Below are 13577 nucleotides of genomic sequence, written 5' to 3' on the forward strand. Positions count from 1 at the left end.
AGCATCCAGGCCCATTTGAAAACAATTTGAAACAGTTCAAGAGTTCCTGGATGGTCTCTTGTTTCACAGGGCTGTGAAGGGGTCCTACTTAAAGGAATTGCCTACTTAAAGGAATTATCCATTTAAAAGACTCAAAGTTTAAGTCTTTTTGCTTCTTTAATTGGGTTTCAGGTCATTATTTTTTGTTACTGATAATTTAGGACAGTTTCCTTTTCTCCCATTTCCACATTCCACAAAATAAGACTACTTTTGATCAAATAATGTATAAAATCTCAAGTAAGCCAAGAAAGAGATCCGTCCGCCCGATGATGTTTTCACTTTTGACTGATGTCTTCTCCAAAAACCAGACATTCAAGATGAAAATCAGAAAAACTGTACCTCTTACTTTCTATTCAGAAATTATTCAATCAAAACAACTTATTCACTAAAAGGCTAAAATGAACTCCCTTTCAGGTGTTTGACAGCATAGACTTTTCAGATGGGACAAGTTAGGTCAAATTGCCCTCCCTCTGTTGTCCATTTACCCCTATTTCCAGGGGCTGGTATGTTCTTAGGGCCTGTGTGTATGTGTGTGCGTGTGTGCGCACAAATGCATGTGTACACACATATGTGGGCATGTGTATTAGGACGGCAGAGTTTATAATCTCAAAGAGGATCATAAACATGTCTGAAACGTTCGGAACCACCGGATATAAGAAACTCTCAAAGTAGAAGGCAGAAGAATCAAAACATATATTTAGGCTCCCCAGTAACCAACCCATGAACCAGGAACCCCATTTTGATATATTGATCAAAAGCTTCCAGGCCCAATAAGTACGCCTTGAAAGAGTAACCAGGAGGCCACAGAGAAGCATGATTGCATAAAGCAAAATCATGCTTCCCCCTCTATGGTAAAAAGATTACCCACTGGCCTGAAGTCTTTGTTCAGCTTCCTCCCGTAGGTCAGCTCTGCTACTGGCAGCTCCTGCTTCGGCTGTGGCTGTGGCTCTGGCTGTGGCTCTGGCTGTGGCAGCCTCTGGCTCCAACTGGAGCTGCTTTTAACCATCCAGCTTCTGCGGGGGTGTAAGGTACGCCGGGGAAAGCACAGGTTCTTTCAATCTGCTTAAGCAAGGTGAAGGGGTTGACCGGGAAAGCACAGGTTTTTTCCATCAGCTTAAGCAAGGGAAGCAAGGTGAAGGGGCCGACAGGCTTACTCCAGTCCAACATACAAACAGCATTCAGTTCAGGGGAAAAAGCCAAACTAGTCAAGGGCACTTGTTGACTAAGTGCTAAGGAGCCCATTTTTGGTTGCCAATACAGCATGTAACACACTTTTTGCCAAGGAAAGTGTTTTATAAACTCTAGACCAGCAAAGAGCACTGAATTTGGAGTTGCAGGACTGGAGTTCAAATCCCAGCACTTTCACTTACTGTCTGAGCGACCTTGGTCAAGTCACTTAACCCTCCATGCTTCAGTTTCCTCATCTGTAAAAGCAGAGGGTTAGACTAGATCAGAGGTGTCAAACATGTGGCCACATGCAGCCTGGAGAACAGCTAGAACCAAATTTAAATGTAGTCGGGAAATATTTAATAAAAACAAATGAAAAATACATAAAATATAACATTATATTTTAAAAATAATTCAATATGCAGACCACAGGGATCCTTATGTACAGACTAGCAGCTCCTGTTTCTATTTCAGTTTGACACCAATGGACTAGATGACCTCTACCGTCTCTTCATGTAGACATAATAAAAGAAAAATTTCCTTTGATGGATGGAGGAATAATGATGCTAATAACTCATTTATTTTACCTACATTTATAATTGAAATAGGTAAGAATAAGGAATCTTTCCCCTTCAGCATATCCATTCAGCCCACTGGTCTACCTCTGTTACACAAAGAGAACTCATCACTTTGACCCCTTCCCTCGATTTATTTCATTAATTTCTTAGCTCTCCATAAATACTTAGAAAAGCTAAGGTAACCATGTACGGATTCAAAGGACCATGAAGTCAAGGCTAGAGAGGAGAAGTTCCCCAGCTGGACACAGTTGATGGTGGATAAAGAGTAAAGGGAAGGTGGTTTTGTCCTGGAGTATTAAAGCACTTACGTCTCTTCTCCAGTTGTGGTTGGGATAATGTAGAGATAGGGAGATAGGGACTCCTCAGAGCTATACTCTCAGACAACAGGCAAACTAGTCTAATATCGGGTTAATTTGCATCAGTAACAATTTCCCTTCTTAGTCCCATTGAATGAAGCCGGCCCTTCTCTCTAGGTACCCAGAGAGAGACATGAACAGATGCTTTATTTGCTCTCCTGGGAAAATAAGAGACAAATATGATGGGACCCCAAAGAGATCAAAATGGGCAAGATCTAAAGAACCTGTAAGAGAACTCCCAACGGTTGGGGTGTGGATATCCCTAGTTCACCCATTCTTCCAAGCATTCTCTTGAGGAGCCCTTCATGTCTCTCGGTGGTAATGTGCCCTTTGTGAATAAAGACTAGTGCCTAAGTGAGATCACCAAGGCCAGTCTCCAACTGCTGCCAATCTTTTGAGGCTACTGACTCCCTGGAGGAGGGAGCCCTTTGCTGAGAACAATTTCTAGCAACATGACTCTTACTGCTCCATATCACCTAAAACCATGCCTTTCATTCATGATTTTCTGGCCTCATGTTTTTACAGCATCATCTTCTTCATATTTTTCATGGAGGGGGACAGAGTGAAGAGATAGATGTGACAGCCAAAAGGAGCATGCCTTCTTCTGGGTACATACCAACCCTCCAAGTATTTACGTGATGGAGCATGTTAGTGATCTGTCATTGACACTAAATTCACAAGAACAGAAGGTAACCAGGACAAGTTTGACCAAGGACCAAAATCAGCTACAACAAAATTATTTTTAATCACAGCACTTCCTACTAATATTTGCATTTGAGTTTATTGAAAATTATGTGGGTATGAACAAATTCTCTAAATTCGCCATACTGGGTATCAATTAGAACAGACTTAGTTGGTTACATTTGTTTAAGGCACTTGGCTCTCCATCCTGTTCTCAACCCCTCACACAAATATTCAGATTGACCAAGTTGAAATGAGTTTTAATTGTTGAAAACCCAATAAATCTCATAAAATATTTTTCACCATGTATTAATCAGTCCATCAGAATGCATGTATTAATCACCTACTATATCGCCAGACACTGTGCTTAGTACTTGGGAAGCAAAAGAAGGCAAAAGAGAGTCCTTGCCTCCTTGGTATGTATCTGGATCTAGTAACATTTGTATGGATGAGTATGAAAGCAATGGCTGACTGTGTGTATACAAAGGATTAATTTGGTCCATGAAATTAGTTTGGGTTTTTTTAGTGATATTTTGGAAAAAAAAAAGTTATTACATGGTTTCTACAATTGTTTAAGGCTTCTCCTGACTTGCAGGGTTATGCTACGCTGTAAAATTTGAAGTTTTGCCACTCTCTTATAAATCTATTTCTCTTTCTACTCCCACTGCAGCTGCCCTGGTTCATGCCCTTATCACTTCTCGCCTTTATTATTTTAATAGCCTCCTAAATTCATCTTCCTGCCTCCTCTCTCTCTCCACTCTAGCTCATGCTCCATACCATTGCCTACACATCCTTCCTTCTGTATGCCGTTGATCACATCTGCTCAGAAATTTGGGGTACCTTCTCACTGACCATCCAACAAAGCACAAAATCCTTAGTCTGGCATTCCATAATCTGACCCCAACTTTCCTTTTCAGATAACTTTTCTCAGTGCACCCCTTCTCACATTCTATGCCAGGCATTCAGTCCTTCATCTTCCCCCAGCCTTCTCCTATCTGTGCTTGTACCCCCTACCATGCCCACATAGCCTTCCCTCTCAGCTCTGCCTTTCGGAAAACTATTCCTTCCTTCAAGGCTCAATTCAGGAATTACCTCCATCTTTCCTTTTTTTAAAAAAAATTATTCATTTTTAATTTATGTTCTAAAACAAGCATTTACATACCATGGTACCTCTATTTTGAAGTTTTCCCATTTCCTCCCTCTTCAATTTCTTTGTAAGGGATGGCTCCTTTGTGATTGCTGTAGAATTTGCATTGTGATTGACTGTATGCTACTTCTCTGAAGGCAGGGATGGGCTGATTTCATCTTTTTATCCCTGCGCCTAACATACTACCCTCTACCCAGTAGGCATTAAATAACTGGCTTCTCAATTAATTGAATTGAATTGAAATGAACCTCGATTGAATCAAATGGCATTGAAGTAAACACAAAATAATTTCAGGAGAAGAAAGTAAAGCTCAGACTCAAGTGGGAGCAGAATAGAAATGTAAATTGAAAATCCATCATTTTTCTAGAGTTATTTATTAGAAAAGCATTTTTTATTCATTAGAGAGCTATGTTCATTGATCAGTGAGAGGTAGTAGGGTATAAGAGAATGCCAGACCTGGGTTCATATTCTGGAAGTAATTTAACTTCTTTGGACTTCAGTTTCATCATCTGTAGTGATGCAATGGACACAGAAAAACTCATCTTCCTGAGTTCACATCCAACCTCAGACACTTCCTAGCTGTGTGACCCTAGACAAGTCACTTTGCCCTGTTTGCCTCAGTTGCCTCATCTGTAAAATGATCTGGAAAAGGAAATAGCAAACCACTCCAGTATCTTTGCCAAGAAGACCCCAAAATGGAGTCATGGTCAGAGATGACTGAAATGATTAAGCAACAACAAAAAGTAGTAACCGCCTCACGAGGTTTTTGTGCATCTCAAGTGAGATGATATACCTACAACGCCTTGCAAGTCTTAAAGAATTATATAAATGTCAGTGACTATTATTAATCATTCCTGAAATACTCTGGGGGCTTTATGGTTCAGTCATTTTCAGTCAAGTCTGACTCTTTGTGACCCCACTTAGGGTTTTCTTGGCAGAAATAGTAAAGTGGTTCGCTATTTCCTTTTCCAGATCATTTTACAGATGAGGAAACTGAGGCAAGCAGGGTGAAGTGACTTACCCAGGGTCACACAGCTAAGATGTGTCTAAGGCTGGATTTGAACTCAGGAAGATGAGTCTTCCTGACTTGAGGCCTGGTGCTCTATCCACTGCACCACCTAGCTGTCCCTTTGGAGAATATGTCATCGGTATATCTTTGGCTACAACTGACTAGAGCAATTGTGATCATGGTTAAACTCATGAATCAAGCAGGTTCAGGAAAGATAACTGGTGATGAGTGTGGGGATCATCATTGTAAGTGTGTCTGCTGGCATAAAGAAATATGGACATGTGGGTACATGGTCATAGGCTGTGCTTTGAAAGGTGAGGGCAGGTGGAGACTGGCTCAGCAAAAGTTGGCACAGTTTATAACCTGCCGTTTTATACAGTTACATGGTGTCCTTTAGGTTTAATTGATCTGAACTCTTTGCAGAAACAATTTCATTAAACATGGAATTGGTCACACTTAAGTTTTAATGGAAGTAAAATTGGATACCATTTGGTGACTGTTCATTCTCATCGGTGCTAGCCCATTGTTCTGGAATAATGTGTTTGACGTTGTATAGATGAAAATGTATGGGCATGACCATAAAAGGATTTGTTCTGTAAAACTTGGACTCTGTCAAAAGGCTGCACCTAAGGACCTAGAAGGCCACATGTGGCCTCAAAGCTGCAGGTTCCCCACCCCTGGTCTAGAATGACTCTTACTTCCCTACCACCAACATTGCTCTTGATCCTCTCTGGGCCTAAGACAGACTCCCTCAATAATTCTTGGTCTCATTTTTTTGCATGGTGGGAAATTGTTATTGAAACTGCAAATTACAATGTGACATTAGCCCAAGATCCATTTTCAACACAACTGTCAAGTCAAATCAGGCCAGAAAGCACAGTAAAAACAGAAACTGGTTTCAGCTTAATTTAATTCAAGGATGCCCATGGGGGAAAAAAGCAGGCTTTTGAGGGAACATTGACCTCATGTTGGTCTTTTCTCAGGAGAGGCAAGATGGTTCAGTAGAAACACTACTGTGTTTGGAGCCAGAGGACCTATGGTCATATTCCATTTCTGTTATTTATGTGACCTTGGGCGTGCTGCTGGGCCTCAGTTTCCCTAGTTGTGCAATTAAGGGGTTGGACTACATGCTCCAGGTATCCTTTCTAACTCTAAATCTATGGTCTGTGATCTTCTCCCTCTTCTCATTTTCATCCAAGCTCCTCATAGACAGGATCTGACCAACCTGCTTGAATAACTGTTTGATCAACGATAAATCAATAAAAGGTCCCTGTTCCTTTCTACTGCCCCATTTCAGGGGTTGCTCCATGGAGACAACTAGCTTTATTTCCATGGACCCTGATGAGTACCATCTCACAGAAATGAAGGGGTTTTGCATTTTTTGTTTTTTTTTTTAATATGCATAGCCTCTTTTGAAAAGGAAATTAAAATACGGGCACGGGTAAAAAAAACGTCCTTTCAAAACCCTGAAGTGTGTTATCTTGAAAAGTATGTACATCCAGGCAATGTTACTGCAAGATACCTGAGAGAAATAGGTTTTCAAATGCCTCTCCCCCACCCAAAAATAGGCTTAGGAAAATGCTGTACTGATTTCAGCTACAATTCTTCTCTCCTTTTGCTTTGAGCCAAAGTGTGAAGGTTACCCCTCCCTCCTCCATGGACAGCTGCCATGGTAGGGAATCAAATAAATTCAAGGCTTGCTCTAACAATCACGTTTCTTCTCCTTTTAATCCCTTTGAAGGGATCTGCATGTCTTTCAGGTGATTTCTTGCTGATGTCATTTTAGCCTGGGTTCTTTCACCCTCTCTGGATTACAGGTTGAGTTCATACAACTGACATCCCCTTCCTTCCATATTAGAAGAGGCAAATCACTTGCACAACAGACTTAGTTGATAAGCTCCCTAATTTCAAAAGGTTTTTTTTTCCTTATCAAGATGCTAAAAAAAATTAAGATAAATCATGATAGCATTATCATTAAAATAAGGTAGTTATGGTATAAATTGTTGTACTCACCAAAGTGGAGGTGGGGGATAAATGCACCACCTGACACGGTAGAATTAGAGGGACTGAAAGAAAAAGGGAAAGGACCCACATGTACAAAAATATTTGTAGCAGATCTTTTTGTGGTGGCAAAGAATTGGAAGTTGAGGGGATGCCCATCAACTGGGAAATGGCTGAACAAGCCGTGGCATATGATTGTGACTGAGTATTGTTCTGCTCTAAGAAATGAGTTATCTCTTATAAAATAAAGGGGATGATTTAAAAAAAAACTGGGAAGACATATGAATTGATACAAAGTGAAATGAGCAGAACCACAGTAATAGTAATATTGTAAGGATGATCGACAGTGAACAACTTAGCTACTCAAGATCCAAGGGAATTCCAAAGGACCCATGATGAAAAATGCTATCCACTTCCAGAGAGAGAAAGAGAACTGATGAACTCTGAGTTTGAAGCATGCTTTTTTCACTTTCTTTGTGTTTCTTGCTTTTTATTGTGGGTTTTTGTTTTGTTTTGCAGCATGGCTAATGTAGAAATACATTTTGCATGACTACACATGTATAATTGAAATCAAATTGCTTGCCTTCTCAATGAATGGAGGGGGAGTGGGAGGGAGGGAGAGAATTTGAAACTCAAAGAAATTTTAAATGAATGTTAAAAATAAATATTTTTTAAAAAGAGAATCAAAGGGACCGAGTCAGAAAGGACACCGTCAGGAAAGGCCTTATCTCAGCAATGTCCACTGTCCACATTCACAGAGCTTAGAATGGCTCTTCTTCATGGAAAACTCATCACGACAAAGGGAGATTTCTGCCCCACATAAGAAGAAACTAACAATTAGAGTTGCCATAGAAAGAAATGAACTGAAACCACTCATTGAGAACAATATAGGAAGGTTTTCTTGGACTCATTTTTCTAGTAGCATGACATCTCTTCCAAAAATCAACAAGCATTAAGTAAGGGCTATATGCCAAGCATTGAACTAAGGCCTTGACTAGCTCACAATCTAATAGGGAAGACACTATGCAAGTAGCTGCACGTATGATATATGCAGTACAAATAAAAGATAATCTCAGAGTCAAGAGGTAGGAAGAGAGTAGGTAAGGCCTCCTGTAGAAAGTAGAACCTGAGATGAGTCTTGAAGTAAACCAGGAGAGCAATGGGGTGAATTCAAATCAACAAAGATTTATTAAGCACCTACTATGTGCCAGTACCATGCTAAGTGCTCAGGATTTAAAGAAAAGTGAAAAAACAATCCCTGTTCCTCAGGAGCACACAGCTTAATGGGGGAGACAATATGCAAACAACTAAGTAGAAACATGGTACTAGGTTCTTGGGATACAAAGAAAGGTAAAAAACATGGTCCCCGCCCTCAAGGAGCTCACATTCCAATCCTGAGAGCTTGCGATTTTGCAAGAATACTCCAAAATACTTAGGAGTGAACATTCATTGCTGGTAGAATTGACAACTAGCAGAATACTTGGGGGCAGCTAGGTGGTGCAGTGGATGGAGTGCCGGGCCTGAAGTCAGGAAAACCTGAGTTCAAATCCGGTCTCAGACACTTACTAACTGTGTGACCTTGGGCAAGTTGCTCAACCTTGTCTGCCTCAGCTTCCCCATCTGTAAAATGAGCTGGAGAAGGAAATGGTAAGCCACTCCAGTATCTTTACCAAGAAAACCCCAAACGGGGTCAAGAAGAGCTGGACACAACTGAAAAATAACTCAACAGCAAGAATACTTTAGGAAAGCAATATGACAATCCATGATAAAAGTTAGAAAAATAGCCACACCCTTTGATACAATAACCCCACTGTTAACACTACTGAGAGAGGAAAAAAATGCAATCTGTTAGATATTTTAAGGCAGCATTATTTATAACTGCAAAAAGAAAAAACACAAAGCAATCTAGCTATACAATAATATGGGGATGATTAAATAAATTGTAGTATGTTAATGTAAAAGAGCACTCTAATGCAATTAAGAATGACAAGAATGAGGACTATTAAGAAATCCAGCAAGAGCTTTCTGAAATAATGCAAAAATAAAAAGTAGAAGTAGATAAACAGGAGACACGCTAAGCATGACCATAAGAGCAAAAGTAACAGGAATGGCTTGACAAAGAATCCTCATGAAGACTTGGAGGTGGTGACCAGGAAGTTATTCCAGCCTAATCCAGCCAGCATTACTAGGTACCTACTAGACTCAATGCCTTATATTAGACAACAACAAAGATATGAAAACAGCTCCCGGTCTCTAGGGTCTCTAGGAATTTAATCCTCTAGGGAGATAGCTTATGTAGAAAGGTAAGTATGTACATGATAATTGAGTAGAGAGAGAAGATTTAAAATCAGGGAACTCAGGAAAGGCTTCCCCCTGAAGACAGAAGTTGAGCTAAGTGTAGCCAGAATGGACTTTGTTTTCTTTGAATGACTCAGCTTGCCTCGTTGAGCTTCCCTGGACGCTGGGGCTTGCTCTTCCGGGGCAGACCAGAGCTTCCTGTGTGATGAGTCGTGGGGCTGGCTGAGGGGAAGTGTGTTAACGTGGTCTACGCTAGGGGGAAGGGCCAAGTCAAGAACCAATTGGCCCTGGTCGTTCAGGCGGCGCTTGATGATGTCAAAAACTCTATAAGAGGGGAGAGGACAGCTTGAAGATCCTCCTTTCCTTTTCTGGTTGGAGCCAGAGACACCTACAGCCGAAGCTGAGCTGCCGGTAGCAGAGCTGACTAGAGGCTAGTGGGTAATCTTCTTACCGTAGAGGGGAAGCATGTATACGATTTTGCCTTATACCATCTCGCTTCTCTGTGGCCTCCTGGTTACCCTTATAAGGCGGACTTATTGGGCCTGGAAGCTTTTGATGAAAATATCAAAATGGGGATGCTGGTTTGTGGGCTTGTTATTGTGGAGTGTAAATACATGCTTTAGTTCTCCTGCCTTCTGCCTAGAGAATTCCTTATATCCTGCGGTTCCGGACCTTTTAGGCACATATGAGATTCTCTTTGAAATCATAAATTCTGCCTTCCTAATATACTAAGCTTTGAAGGAAGCATCAGTTTCTATGAGGTAGAGTTGATGAATGAACGTATTCCACATTGTTCAAGAAATCTCCTAAATTTTCTCACAAAGTTCAAGACATCTGGCCTGGATGAATGAAATCAAAGATATTGAGAGAACTCACTATATGATGCTGAAGCAAAGCTGGTGGTCTGAAGAATCATAGAGAATGGGGTGGATGACCTAGAATCCTCTGGGTTGAAATCAATGCATTAATCAGCACTCTTTGAATTCACTCATGCAACCAGTTATGAATTCAAATTCTCATCTCTGTTTTGTCCACAAGAACATGGCAAAAGTCTACCAAATGGCAGGCTGAAATCTGGGTAGCTTGGTGGTACAGTAGCTAGAGTAGTGGGTCTGGAGTCAGGAAGAAAGACCTAGATTTAAATTCAGTCTCAGATACTTACTAGTTTTGTGACTTTTCCCAAGATATTTAATTTTTGTATGCCTCAGTTTCCTCAACTGGAAAATGAGGATTATAATAGTACCTACCTCACTGGGTTGTTGTGAGGATCAAATAAGATAATATTTATAAAGCACTTAGCTCAGTGCCTGGCACATAGTAGGTGCATAAGAAAAGCTTGTTCCCTTCCCCTGATCTACCAAACTAGTAACTCCCACTCTTCCCCCACCCAAAAAAAATGTAAACAAGATTAGTCTGATGTGGTTTGTTCTTAATAAACCCATGCAGGCTCACAATAAGAACTTCCCTTTAGTGGTAGGCTCTAGGATTTTTCCCGGAGTCACATCAGCCAATAGTTTGCAGAATCTACCTTATCTCTTCTTTTTAAAAGCCAGCACAATAGTTAACCATATGTACTCTTTTGGCATCCCTTCTTTAGCATTGTAAGGGGTAATATTTTTGTCTTTTCATCCCCAACCTTGCATAGTGCCTGGCAGATAGTAGGTATCTGATAAATGCTTATTCATTGATTGATTTGACTTCTCTTTTGGACTGTCCTCCATTATCACAATTACTGGTACACATGTTTTGTTTTGGTCTGGTTTTTCCCCTGCTATTCAATGTAGCCTCCCAAAGAGCAGAGTTCATGTCAGATTTTTGTCTCCCCAGTATGACCAGTTACAGTGCCTACTATGAAGTAAGCACTAAACACTCACTAAATGAATGAATCAATTAATGGATAAATTTAAATAAATAAATAGATTTAAAGATAGATGGACAAATGAATGACTAGATAAAGGAAGGGACAGATGGATGGATGGATGGATGGATGGATGGATGGATGGATGGACGGACGGATGGATAGATGGATGAATAATATGTTGTTATTATTGAGACATCTGGTACTGTGGAAGGAATGATAGACCTGGAGTCAGAAAGATCTCAGCTCAAATCCTGCCTCAGACATCTACTAGCTGTGTGACCCCAGGCAAGTCACTTGACCCTGTTTGCCTCAGTTTCCTCATCTGTAAAATGAGCCAGAGAAGGAAAAGGCAAACCACTGCAGTGTCTTTGCCAAGAAAATTCCAAATGGGGTCACTAAGGATCTGAAATGACTGAACAACAATTATTTTTTCATGAGGGTTAACAATATTCCTCCCAGGACTCTTGTCCTCCTCATGGGAAGAGGCTCAGAAGGCTTCCTTTGTTTCCCTCTCTCTCCCTGACAGGCTGACAGCACCAACAGCACATCCTGGATCGCTGAGGCTGCCTTTGCTGAGTTCTTGGACCTTCTGGTCGAGCAGCCCTTCAGAAATACTAAGTCCCACAGTATCACCATTATTGTTTTCATTAATATTATTGGGGATTACGGCAGCACTCTCACAAGTCTTGCCAGCTTCAGGCAGGTGCCTTGCTTCACTCTGCACCTGGCCCAGCACAGTTCCTCCGGCCGGACGCACCTGGTCTAGTGACTTTCAGGACCACAGAGTACGTTGAACCTCCAGGGGAATGCCGATCGCTGGCGTAATGTTCGGAGCTGACAACACAGGTCAGGCAAGGGACTGGAGTAAAATAAGGGGGGCCCCCTGGGAAAGCATTTGGTTGATTAGAAGAGGCTCTCACATAAGATCATAAATTTAAAGATCACCTAATCAAATCCCCCTATTTTACAGACAAGGAAACAGACAACCAACCCATTGAAGGGACCCCCCCCCCCCACCAAGATGGTACATGTGGCAGGGCCTCTGACTCACTAACAGGAAGAGCACGGGTTCTTAACCTTTATGTATGTCAAGGAGACCCTTTGGAAGTCTGGTGAAGACTATGGACCCTTTGTCAGAAAAATTGTTTTGTTTTAAAATTCATAATTGAAGAAAATGCTATATTTCAGTTAGAGATTCGTGAAAATGAAAATGTCATTTTCTTTCCCATTGAAGTCCACAGACCCACCTCCCTGCCAAAAATCTAGACACAGACTGAGTTTTTTAATCATAGCTTAAGAATTTCTGATTTAATAGAAAAAACATTGGCTCTAGAAGACCTGCGTTCAAATCGTATCTCTGCTACTTCATACTTGGGCAAATAAATTAACCTTCCTGGGCCTCAGGTTCCCCACTCTAAAATGGGAGTTGGAGTTGGTGGCCTCTGAAGTTCCTTCCAGCTATTCTATGATCTTACTAACCCAAGTCCAGCATGCTTTCCACCTCAATCCCCTCCCCCCACCCACCCCAGAACAAATAAGAATCATTTTATCAGAATGTCACAACAAGCATCAAAAGAGGAAAAATAGATTAACTGGCATTTCTTTTAAAGGGCCACTTCCTCTAATCTTTCCTCGTAAGGAAATATTAAATTTACAAATGACATTATTTTTGAGAGGTAGCAAGCTACAATGCCTGGAATGACAACCTAAGAATTCAAAATTCCATGTTGAAATACCACTTTTGGTCCTTATTAGCTGTGTCACCATGAAATCACGAGTGATCAGAGAGTCATTTAGTCTCTCTGAGACTTGTTTTTTTCATCTGAAAAATGGGGGTGACATATCTCTAGTATCTACCTCAAAGGGTTGACGTGAGACCTGCCCAACGTCCATAAAGCATTTTGCAAACTTTGAAGTATTCTTGAAACAGCAAACATTTTCCCCTATATTTTTCACAGTCTTCAGTCTTGGTCTTTTAGTGGTCAAGACCATCCCGTCCTGAATTTCTTGGTTCTTATTGCTTTATCTTTTATTCTTATTCCTACCACAACTTGATCAAAGACTCAGCCAGAACCCTAGACATTCAGAGAGTCACAGAATTTTGTAGCAGAGGGGCCCTAGAGGACACTATGTCTGTCCTCTTTATTTTACCAAACCCCCAAACTGGCTCATGACAGGTTGGTCCCAGACTCCTAAGCTGTTTCCCCCTTTCTGGTTAAAGGCAACTTCCCCTTTTAAAAAAGTATCATTTTCTTCCTGGTATTTCAGTATTCAGCCAATGTTCACAGGCCTAACAGATAACCAACTCACTCTTCTAGACTGAGCCATAAACAACAGTAAACATGTCTAACATCCAGGTCAGCGCAAGGGGCAATGGCAATAAAGTCATCTATCATCTGTTTCTTGCCATCGACTCTAGTAAACAGTGCCTGCAATGCCG

Source organism: Trichosurus vulpecula, chromosome 5 (genome assembly GCF_011100635.1).
Source record: "Trichosurus vulpecula isolate mTriVul1 chromosome 5, mTriVul1.pri, whole genome shotgun sequence".
In the NCBI taxonomy this organism is placed as follows: Eukaryota; Metazoa; Chordata; class Mammalia; order Diprotodontia; family Phalangeridae; genus Trichosurus; species Trichosurus vulpecula.